Below are 12245 nucleotides of genomic sequence, written 5' to 3'. Positions count from 1 at the left end.
ATGAAATCTACAAAATAGCCGACAAGTCCTCCACAATGGCACGGCTAGCTTTTCCTCACCTTATTTGCCATCTATGTTACTCAGCTGGAGTTATCATAGAAGGAGACATCCCCATTGAAGAGGATAAGCCCATCACCAAGAAGAGGATGGAGCAAGCAAGAGAGATCCTTCACGGCTCTCAAGAGATGCATGAGGAAGCTCATCATCAACAAATCCCTGAGATGCCTCAAGGGATGCACTTTCCTCCCAATAACTATTGGGAACAACTCAACACCTCCTTAGAAGATTTGAGCCACAATGTGGAACAATTAAGGGTGGAACATCATGAGCACTCCATCATTCTCCAAGAAATAAGAGAAGATCAAAGAGCAATGAGGGAGGAGCAACAAAGGCAAGGAAGGGACATAGAAGAGCTTAAGGACATTGTTGGTCCTTCAAGAAGAAGACGCCACTAAGGTGGATTCATTCCTTGTTCTTATTTCTTTCTGTTTTTCGATTTTTAATGTTGTGTTTATCTATGTTTTGTGTCTTTATTTCATGATCATTAGTATGTAGTAACTATGTCTTAACGCTATGAATAAAATCCATTAATCCTTCACCTCTCTTAAATGAAAAATGTTTTAATTCAAAAGAACAAGAAGTACATGAATTTCGAATTTATCCTTGAATTTAATTTAATTATATTGATGTGGTGACAATACTTTTTGTTTTCTGAATGAATGCTTGAACAATGCATATTTTTGATCTTGTTGTTTATGAATGTTAAAATTGTTGGCTCTTGAAGGAATGATGAACAAAGAGAAATGTTATTGATGATCTGAAAGATCATAAAATTGATTCTTGAAGCAAGAAAAAGCAGTGAAAAAGCAAAGGCTTGCGAAAAAAAATGGCGAAAAAAAATAGAAAGAAAAAAAAAGCAAGCAGAAAAAAGCAATAGCCCTTAAAACCAAAAGGCAAGGGTAAAAAGGATCCAAGGCTTTGAGCATCAATGGATAGGAGGGCCCAAGAAAATCAAATCCAGGCCTAAGCGGCTAAATCAAGCTGTCCCTAACCATGTGCTTGTGTCATGAAGGTCCAAGTGAAAAGCTTGAGACTGAGTGGTTAAAGTCGTGATCCAAAGCAAAAGAGTGTGCTTAAGAGCTCTGGACACCACTAACTGGGGACTCTAGCAAAGCTGAGTCACAATCTGAAAAGGTTCACCCAGTCATGTGTCTGTGGCATTTATGTATCCGGTGGTAATACTGGAAAACAAAGTGCTTAGGGCCACAGCCAAGACTCATAGGTAGCTGTGTTCAAAGAATCAACATACTTAACTAGGAAAGTCAATAACACTATCCGAAATTCTAAGTTCCTAGAGAAGCCAATCATTCTAAACTTCAAAGGAAAAAGTGAGATGCCAAAACTGTTCAGAAGCAAAAAGCTACAAGTCCCGCTCATCTAAGTAGAATTAATATTCATTGATATTTTGGAATTTATAGTATATTCTCTTCTTTTTATCCTATTTGATTTTCAGTTGCTTGGGGACAAGCAACAATTTAAGTTTGGTGTTGTGATGAGCGGATAATTTATACGCTTTTTGGCATTGTTTTTAGGTAGTTTTTAGTAAGTTCAAGCTACTTTTAGGGATGTTTTCATTAGTTTTTATGTTAAATTCACATTTCTGGACTTTACTATGAGTTTGTGTGTTTTTCTGTGATTTCAGGTAATTTCTGGCTGAAATCAAGGGATTTGAGCAAAACTCTGAAAGAGGCTGACAAAAGGACTGCTGATGCTGTTGGAATCTGACCTCCCTGCACTCGAAATGGATTTTCTGGAGCTACAGAACTCCAATTGGCGCGCTCTTAATGGCCTTGGAAAGTATACATCCAGGGCTTTCCAGCAATATATAATAGTCCATACTTTATTCGGAAATTGACGACGTAACTTGGCGTTGAACGCCAAGTACATGCTGCTGTCTGGAGTTAAACGCCAGTAAAACGTCAGGATCCGGAGTTGAACGCCCAAAATACGTTATAACTTGGAGTTCAACTCCAAGAAAAGCCTCAGCTCGTGGATAGATCCAGCTCAGCCCAAGCATACACCAAGTGGGCCCCGGAAGTGAATTTATGCATCAATTACTTACTCATGTAAACCCTAGTAGCTAGTCTAGTATAAATAGGATAATTTACTATTGTATTAGACATCTTTGGTCTCAGTTTTGTTTTATTCTCCATCTTAGGAGGCTATTGATCACATTCAGGGGGCTGGCCATTCGGCCATGCCTGAACCTTTCACTTATGTATTTTCAACGGTGGAGTTTCTACACACCATAGATTAAGGGTGTGGAGCTCTGCTGTACCTCAAGTTTCAATACAATTACTATTACTTTCTATTCAATTCTCTTTTATTCTTATTCCAAGATATACGTTGCACTTCAACTTGATGAATGTGATGATCCGTGACACTTATCATCATTCTCACCCATGAACGCGCGTGATTGACAACCACTTCCGTTCTACCTTAGGCCGGGCGCATATCTCTTAGATTCTCCAACAGAATCTTCGTGGTATAAGTTAGATAGATGGTGGCATTCATGAGGATCCGGAAAGTCTAAACCTTGTCTATGGTATTCCGAGTAGGATTCTGGGATTGAATGACTGTGACGAGCTTCAAACTCCTGAAGGCTGGGCGTGATGACAAGCGCAAAAGAATCAAGGGATTCTATTCCAACCTGATTGAGAACCGACAGATGATTAGCCGTGCTGTGACAGAGCATAGGAACGTTTTCACTGAGAGGATGGGATGTAGCCATTGACAACGGTGATGCCCTACATACAGCTTGCCATGGAAAGGAGTAGGAAGGATTGGATGACTGTAATAGGAAAGTAGAGATTCAAGAGGAGCACAGCATCTCCATACACTTATCTGAAATTCCCACTATTAATTTACATAAGTATTTCTATCCCTTTTATTTTCTTTTTATTATTAATTTTCGAAACCCAAAACTATTTAATCTGCCTAACTGAGATTTACAAGGTGACCATAGCTTGCTTTGTACCAACAATCTCTGTGGGATCGACCCTTACTCACGTAAGGTATTACTTGGACGACCCAGTACACTTGCTGGTTAGTTGAACGGAGTTGTGTCCACACATAAGTGCCATAATAATGATTCCATACAACAACAAAAAATACTACATTGATGTGATCACAATTTCGTCCACCAGTGACCGCACAGCTAGGCGACGCGAACACGTGCTCCACGTGGACGCGTCGCCGTAACAAAAATCAGTGTGTTTGATTTCATAACCAGCGAATTCTGGGCTGTTTTTGACCCAGTTCTCGACCCAGAAAACACATATTAGAGGCTATAAATTGGGGGAATGCGTCCATTCATAGAGGAACAATTGATACAAGACTCATATTTCACTTTTCATAATTTAGATGTAGTTTTTAGAGAGAGAGGCTCTCTCCTCTCTCTTAAGATTTAGTATTAGGATTAGGATTTAGGATTTCTATTAGGATTAGGTTATGATTTCTTCATATCAGGTTCAATGTTCCTTTACTTTAATTCCTTTTATGCTTTTATTTATTCCAATGCTTTTATTTGTGTTTGATTTATGTTGCCAAATTGGCTTATGAACTTTTCATGTTAGGATTTTCTTAACTAATATAATTTGAGGTATTTTCAGATATATGATTTTCATTTAGCTTTCTACATTCTTGGTTTTGGTTGATTAATTGGTAACTCTTGAGTTGTCAAACCCATTGTGATTAATAATTGATATCTTTGCTAATTGATTTAGATTCTTATAACTCTAGTCTTTTCTCAGGAGTTGACTAGGACTTTAGGTGTTAAATTGATTTATTCGCTTGACTTACCTTCATAGTTAGAGGTTGACTTAGTGGGAGCAAAAATATAATTCTCATCACCATTGATAAGGATAACTAGGATAAGATTTCCAGTTCTCATACCTTGCCAAGAACTTTTCTAGTTATTAGTTTATTCTTTTTGACATTTACTATTCTTGCTTTTTATCTTATACATAAAAAAATCCCAAAAACATACCTTTTTCCATAACCAATAATAAATCATACCTCCCTGTAATTCCTTGAGAAGATGACCCGAGGTTTAAATACTTCGGTTATCAATTTCAAAGGCGTTTGTTACTTGTGACAACCAAAACTTTTGTACGAAAGAATTTTCTATTGGTTTAGAAACTATACTTACAACGCAATTATACTCTTGTGAATTTCTTTACCGACAGGAATTCCGATCGTCACACCACGTTACCATCAGATTAATTTGTCGGTAAATCCAACAGTAATTGTGTGCTAAATTCTAACCGTGAACCCTCTTCTCCTTCATTTCGAATTTGTTTTCTCTCTGTAATATCTCACCTTCCTCTCTCTCTTTCTCTCTCTAACCTCTCACCTCTCTATCTCTGTTTAGTCCTTGCCATCGCTGCAAAGGCTGCCGATGCTACTCCAACTGCCTTTGTCGTCGCTGCTGCCTTGCCCTGCTGCCACTGGAAAGACTGCCGCCACTACTGTTCGAAATGCCGTTTTCTCTCTTGTTTGTTCTTGCCATTGCTTCCCTGCCACCGCTGGAAAGATCACTAATAGCCATAAACTTGATAGCTACGATTTTAGGAAATTGCACGATCGGCAAAAATTCCTTCCGGCAAGTGCACCGGTTATCGTCAAGTAAAAACTCACAATAGAGTGAGGTCGAATCCCACAAGGATTGGTTGAATGAGCAATTTGGATTAGAAGTGTATTCTAGTTGAGCGGAATCAAGATTTAGATGAGAATGGCATAATCTTAAATTGCATGAATTAAAGAGCGAGAAGTTAAAGTGCTGAAATTAAAAAGGGATGGGGGTGATTGCATGAATTTAATTGCTGAATGTAAAGAGAAAGTGTAGATCAGAAATGGGGAATTCATTGGGTTTCAGGAGATATTGAGATCTCCGAATCAAAACATTTTTATCCCTTCCTCAACCAATGCATTCATTGAATTTTGCTTGGCAATCTTATATGATTGGATCCCAATTCCTTGGCTCACCAATTCTCTCTAAAAACAAACAAATTCCCAATCCCTTGGTTTAAATGTTCATAAGAAGAGATGATGCTCGATCACTGATTATACCACACAGTTTCATGAACCACAATTTGGTAGGATTACATGTCACAATATCCATCCAAACCCCAATCCAATTCACTGTGAGAAAGCTTCTCTAGCATGAATCCTCCATTCCTTTCCCAAGGTTCCGAAGGATTCCAATTATGGATAGTCTCTTTCCCAAGACAACTAACCAATGGAATTAGATTGAGAAGCTTTCTAACAAAATTCAAGAGAAAAGATTGAAGAAGAAGATAAAAACTATGATTGATTCATTGAATTACAATAGAGCTCCCTAACCCAATGAAAGGGGTTTAGTGAGTCATAGCTCTCAATTCAATTGCAAAAAGTATGAAAACTAGAAAAATGATCCCCCCCAAAAGTCCGAAAGTCTCAAAAATCCTATTTATACACTTTCTAAATTGAGCTTCTGTTGTGTTTCTTGGGCTTTGAGGCCTTTCCTTGATTTCCTTTTGCTTTGGGTTTATGATCCATAATCCTGATGAGGCTGCTGATCCAATTCTGTAACATTCATTGAGCAAACTTAGTGATAAACAAGTAATGACACATGACTCAACAAATTAAAATTCCAAACTCATCAATTCTTCAGGCCCAATCCCATAAACAATGATATTCACTTGGGTTTCATACCAGAGTATGTTTAAGTTAATGTTTGTGCTCAAATGCTAACTTAAACTGCAAAATTCTTTGGCCCAGAAACCTTTTCAATAGTGGCGTTTAAGTTGTAGTTTAAGCTTCAGTTTAAGGTTAAACTGAAGCTTAAACGTGGAAATGGAAGAAAGCAACCCAGGAGTGTGAAAACCTTAAACTGAAGCTTAAACGTGGAAATGGAAGAAAGCAACCCAGGAGTGTGAAATGTCGAACACGTTTAAGCTTCAGTTTAAGGTTAAACTGAAGCTTAAACGTGGGATTGAAGAAAGCAATCCTGGAGAGAAGAATTGGGTCGAACACGTTTAAGCTCCAGTTTAAGGTTAAACTGGAGCTTAAACGTGGAAATGCTTCCTGGAGGGTGAAATGTCGAACACGTTTAAGCTCCAGTTTAACCTTAAACTGGAGCTTAAACGTGGGAATGGAGAAAGCAACCCAGGAGGAGAAAAAACGCCGAACACGTTTAAGCTCCAGTTTAAGGTTAAACTGGAGCTTAAACGTGGGAATGCTCCCTGATGGAGAAGAATGGTCGAACACGTTTAAGCTCCAGTTTAAGGTTAAACTGGAGCTTAAACGTGGAAATGGTTCCCTGGTGCATTTCCCATTCTGGCGTTTAACTTCCAGTTTAAGGTTAAACTGGAGGTTAAACGCCAGTTTCAGCATTTCTCAGCTTTCATGATTCTGGCGTTTAAGCTCCAGTTTAAGCTTAAACTGGAGCTTAAACGCCACTTACTCAGCATTATATGGTTTGGCAGTTTAAGTTCCAGTTTAAGCTTCCTTTATTGATTTTGTTGCTTCCTTGCCTAGCCTCTTTTTCCCTGAAATCATCCAAACAACTGCATCAAAGTCTTGCAAAATTTCATGAGAATTCTTCCATTCATAGCATTCAAGTAATATAACTAAAAACTCATGGAATTTGCATCAAAATCATACTGTTTGGATGGTTCATTGCTTTGTTATTCATTTAACCATTCTTGGTTACTTTAAGCTCAAGAAAATGCATAAAACAACTAAAACTAACAAAAAAATGCTAGTGAAACTAGCCTAAGATGCCTTGGCATCACAACACCAAACTTAATACTTGCTTGTCCCTAAGCAAGTCCTGAGTTATTTGAGAAGAAAGTATGAAACAGGAAGCAATTACATTGGCTATATTAGCAAGCATTTGAAGTTCATCAGAAGGGTTTTATGCAGAAAGTTGCAGCATCACCTTTTCATTCTTATCAGGTAAGATTATCACTTTTTCATTGCATCCATCAAACACTGCTATGGCCTCTTGTTATTCTTATGTCCTTGGCACTTTTCCCTTCTTTGTTTTTCTTTTTCTTAGAGCTCCTTTGCTCCTTGTTTGCTCAGTGTCATGTGTTGCACAAGCCTTTGGCATTTTCTTTTTCTTATCAGTGCACTACACATATCCACTACAGGCATTTTAGTTCACATCTCTTCTTGAGACATTAGTGCCCAGCACCTCTTTGTGTGACTAAATGTTTTGTATTTAGGTTGCTCTTGATAATGGACTTTTGGTTGATAATTCCGGGTTAGTTAACCCAAGTTACCAAGTGTTGAAACACTCCTCAGAACCTATTCATCCAAGCATATCCTTAATACATAAACACCACAGGCATTTGTCTCAGAAGTTCAAACCATTGGTGCCTAGCTTATTTTCTCAATTTTTTTTTTTGCTTTTTGGTTGCCCTTTTTCAGTGGCTTTTTCTTCTTCTTTTTCTTTCTTTTTCATGGCCAAAGACATTTATTCATCAAGATCCATAGACAGTATTCAACTTCTACACAAAAATGATAATTCTACACTCAATTTCCAGTGAGCTGACTAAACAATCAAGCATGCATACCACCACTTAATTCTACTTGATTTGTCACTAATTGAGCCAAGTTACTTTTGTTCAAACTTTTATTTTATTTTTGAAAACAGAACAAGCATGGCAAGCATTTGTTTAAGAAGGTGAAGTTATATCCAAACATCTAGGCATTCACTTTATTCAAAGCAGTAAACCAACACTCATACTAAAAACTTCACATTCCAGAAAGATTCAACAATTACAGTTTAAACCAGAACAAGCATGCTTTTGTTTGCCTTTTAAAGAATGGTCAAGGAACAACACCACCTTGTGAAATTTCTTGTTTCTCTTTGTTGCCTGGAAACAATTTGATTTCTCCTTCTTCTCCTAGTTGTTGCTTCATGTTCTTTCTAAGATCCTTGTTTCCTTTCCTGCAAAGAGTGATGAAGTTGCTTGCTTCTCAAGCACTTGAGTGGTTAGCTCAACTATGTATGGGCAAGTGTCTGAGTCTTAAGTTGGTGTGTGAACACCAAACTTAGTCTCCTACTTACTCCTCTGCTCTTTGAATCCTTGAATTCTCCTTGGAATGAAGTTGCTGCTAAGGATTTTAAGCATTTCTGTGATTGCTTAGAATGGTTGTTCCTTTCATATAATTCAAAGGTTGTTGTGTTCAGTTGATCTGTATGGTGGAACACCAAACTTAGAGTCACACATTCCCCTTTGAATTATTGATCCACGAATTCATTGTTTGGTGTGAAACACCAAACTTAATTCTTTGCAATGCACAGAAACTACTTCACCTTTTTATTGAAACAAATAAAATAAACAGCAAGGGAGTATTACCTCAGGTTGGGTTGCCTCCCAACAAGCGCTTCTTTAACGTCATTAGCTTGACGGTTGTCCCTTGTTAGGGTGGATTGTAGTGCTTGATGTCCTCTCCTCTCACTATGAAAACGTCCCCATTTGATTCCTTCATGATTTCCAAATGTTCCATAGAAAGAACTTTTCTGATTGTGAACACTTGAGGGAGCTGGAAAGGAATGGTTTTGAGGCCAGGTGGGATTGGCAAATAATGACTTGATATCACTTTATCTCCCGGAGAGAAACCTTCAGTGGGAATTTTCTTGTTTCTCCACCCTCTTGGCGATTTCTTTACAATTCTTCCCTCTCTCTTGAGGATTTCTTCATTGACCCTTATACCAGGAGGATCCTTCTGAGCTGTTTCTATTGATTCTTGTGGCTTTAACTCTTGCAATTCTTGTTTGCCTTCCAAGGACTGTTTCAGAGTTTCAGCTGCTGGATTGCTTTCCTCCAAACACAGATGGCTACTATCATACTTAGGCTTTTCAGGTTCTGGTTCAGGCTCAGATGTAGGTTTGAAAACATGGAAAATGAGCTGTTCATCATGTATTCTCAAAATTAGCTCTCCTTGTTCTACATCTATGAGCGCTCTAGCAGTGGCTAGAAATGGCCTTCCCAGAATGATAGGGTGTAGGTGGCTTTCCTCCATGTCCAAAATGACAAAGTCTGTGGGGAAGAAATAATTTCCCACTTTCACCAGCACATTCTCAACTACCCCTTCAGCTTGCTTCTGAGTTTTGTCAGCCAGTTGTATGATTACATCAGTGGATCTCACCTCATTTAGTTGTAGTCTCTTCATAAGAGTCAGAGGCATCACATTTATGCTAGCTCCTAGATCACAGAATCCTCTGTCAATTTGTGTTTCCCCTATGATGCAGGGGATATGAAAACTTCCTGGGTCTGTTTTCTTAGAGACTATGTCCTTCTTGATGAGGGCACTGCATTCTTTGTTCATTATTACAGTTTGTCTTCCCTTCAAAACTCTTTTCTTGCTCAGCAATTCCTTCAAGTACTTGATATGTGTAGGCATCTGCTGGAGAATCTCAAGAAAGGGAATATTGATATGGAGAGACTTAAATGTCTCTAAAAACCTTGAATATGTTTTCCCTTTTTCACCTCCTCCTAACCTCTGAGGAAATGGTGCTTTTGGTTGGTATGTTTCCAGCATGCCTTTATTTTGCAGTTCCTTGGCTTGCTCAGTTTCACTTTCCTGCTTAGCTTCTTCCACACCTTCCTTCAAGATTTCTGGCTCCTGTTCTGAGGGTCTGATTCCTTCTTCTTCTGAGACTTCCTTCAATATGGTGATGGCCTTGCATTCTTCCCATCTCTCTCCCTTTTGTTCCCCTTTAGGATTCTTTTCTGTGTCATTAGGGAACACTGCAGTTGACTTGGGGGCCTGTTGAGATAGCTCTCCTACTCGAGACTCCATCCTCTTGAGTTTTTCACCATGGTTCCTTAAGGTAGATCTCACATCCTCCCTAAAGCTTTTCAACTCACTTATGTCCTGACCCATGGTTGCAAGCATTCCTTCTATCCTGTTTAATTGATCTTGAAATTGTTGGTTTGGATTAGGTTGGGCAGGTTGATTATTTTGGCCATGATATGGTGGTTGGGAGTAAGTGTTTTGTGTGGCTTGGTATGATCTTTGGTTGGAGTTTTGGTATGTGGAATTGTTATGTTGGTTAGGGTTGTAAGGTTTATGGTTTTGTGATTGGGTTTGCTGGTTTCCCCACCCAAAGTTTGGGTGGTTTTTCCAGCCTGGGTTGTAAGTGTTGGAATGTGGATCATATGGTTGCCTTTGTTGATTTCCCACATAGTTGGCCTCTTCCCAATCACCTCCTTCAGTGCTTACTTCCTCTTGATCTTGTGTGTGTATTGCAGCCACTTGATTTGTTTTTAATTTCCTGGTGAGCTCTGCTAGTTGCTTGGCAAACACCTTGTTTTGGGCTAGAATTGTATCAACATGGTTCAGCTCCATGACTCCCTTAGTGTTGTGTCTCTCTGAAGCATAGTAGTACTCATTCTCAGCCACTATCTCAATCACTTCAATGGCTTCTTCCACAGTCTTTTTCCTGTTCAATGAACCTCCTGATGAATGGTCTACAGCCTTCCTTGATTCATAAGAAAGTCCATCATAGAAAATATGCAATTGCACCCAGTCATGGAACATGTCTGGTGGGCATTTCCTTGTCAAATCCTTGAACCTCTCCCATGCCTCGTAGAGAGTTTCACCCTCTTGTTGTCTAAAAGTCTGAACCTCAGATCGAAGCCTATTGACCTTTTGTGGGGGGTAGAAACGTGCCAGAAACTTGCTTTCCACCTCATCCCAGGTTGTTAGGCTCCCCCTTGGAAATGATTCCAGCCACTTAGCTGCCTTGTCCCTAAGTGAAAATGGGAACAAGAGTAGTTTATAGGCATCTTCCTGGACTCCATTGGACTTCACAGTGTCGCAAATTCTCAGGAATTTTGTGAGATGTTGGTTTGGATCTTCATTAGCACTCCCACCAAATGAACAATGATCCTCCACCAGTGATATTAGCTGTGGTTTGAGTTCAAAATTATTGGCCTGAATGGGTGGTTTCTGAATGCTGCTACCACAATTCCCAGAGGTTGGGTTTATGTATGAACCAAGAACCCTCCTCTCGGGAATGGCATTGTTTCCATCAGCTCTCTTATGGTTGTGAACTTCTCTATCCATGTTGAGATCTAGAGCTTCCTCAAAATTGTCCTCAGATTCTCCTTCAGATTCTTCTTCTCCCAGTACTCTCTTCCTTCTTGCTTCCCTTCTAAGTTTATGAAGGGTCCTCTCTGGTTCGGTATATGGAGGAGTTGATGTCTCTCCTCTCCTACCTGTCATACAAGAACACAGCACAGGCAACAAACAAGTGAAATACTCTTGGTTAATGGAAGAGTATGGTTAGAGCAGTTGAGGAATTAAATCAAATAGTTAGTGGGTCAGTGAGTTAGTTGCTTGAATTTAAAGGCATAAAGAAAGAAAGCAAATAACAGAGTGCAGAAACTAAATTCAACAAGTAACTTGAACTGAATTAACAAAACAAAAAATGCTCAATCTAGTTAACTTCCAATTTGAGAATTGTCAATCGAAAACCAATCCCCGGCAACGGCGCCATAAACTTGATAGCCATAAACTTGATAGCTACGATTTTAGGAAATTGCACGATCGGCAAAAATTCCTTCCGGCAAGTGCACCGGTTATCGTCAAGTAAAAACTCACAATAGAGTGAGGTCGAATCCCACAAGGATTGGTTGAATGAGCAATTCGGATTAGAAGTGTATTCTAGTTGAGCGGAATCAAGATTTAGATGAGAATGGCATAATCTTAAATTGCATGAATTAAAGAGCGAGAAGTTAAAGTGCTGAAATTAAAAAGGGATGGGGGTGATTGCATGAATTTAATTGCTGAATGTAAAGAGAAAGTGTAGATCAGAAATGGGGAATTCATTGGGTTTCAGGAGATATTGAGATCTCCGAATCAAAACATTTTTATCCCTTCCTCAACCAATGCATTCATTGAATTTTGCTTGGCAATCTTATATGATTGGATCCCAATTCCTTGGCTCACCAATTCTCTCTAAAAACAAACAAATTCCCAATCCCTTGGTTTAAATGTTCATAAGAAGAGATGATGCTCGATCACTGATTATACCACACAGTTTCATGAACCACAATTTGGTAGGATTACATGTCACAATATCCATCCAAACCCCAATCCAATTCACTGTGAGAAAGCTTCTCTAGCATGAATCCTCCATTCCTTTCCCAAGGTTCCGAAGGATTCCAATTATGGATAGTCTC

At 39.0% G+C, this 12245-nt stretch overlaps 1 non-coding gene across 1 annotated transcript; it reads left to right on the top strand.

The window, feature by feature from the left end:
• The first annotated feature begins 10597 nt into the window (after positions 1–10597).
• On the top strand, positions 10598–10701 carry LOC112712206 (small nucleolar RNA R71). The gene has a single exon (XR_003157719.1). It is a non-coding gene; the product is annotated as a small nucleolar RNA R71 (small nucleolar RNA).
• Positions 10702–12245: the final 1544 nt, after the last annotated feature.

This window comes from Arachis hypogaea, chromosome 1 (genome assembly GCF_003086295.3).
Source record: "Arachis hypogaea cultivar Tifrunner chromosome 1, arahy.Tifrunner.gnm2.J5K5, whole genome shotgun sequence".
Lineage (NCBI taxonomy): Eukaryota > Viridiplantae > Streptophyta > Magnoliopsida > Fabales > Fabaceae > Arachis > Arachis hypogaea.
The sequence above is the reverse complement of the archived record's forward strand: the minus strand, read 5'-3'. Positions and strand labels throughout refer to the sequence as shown.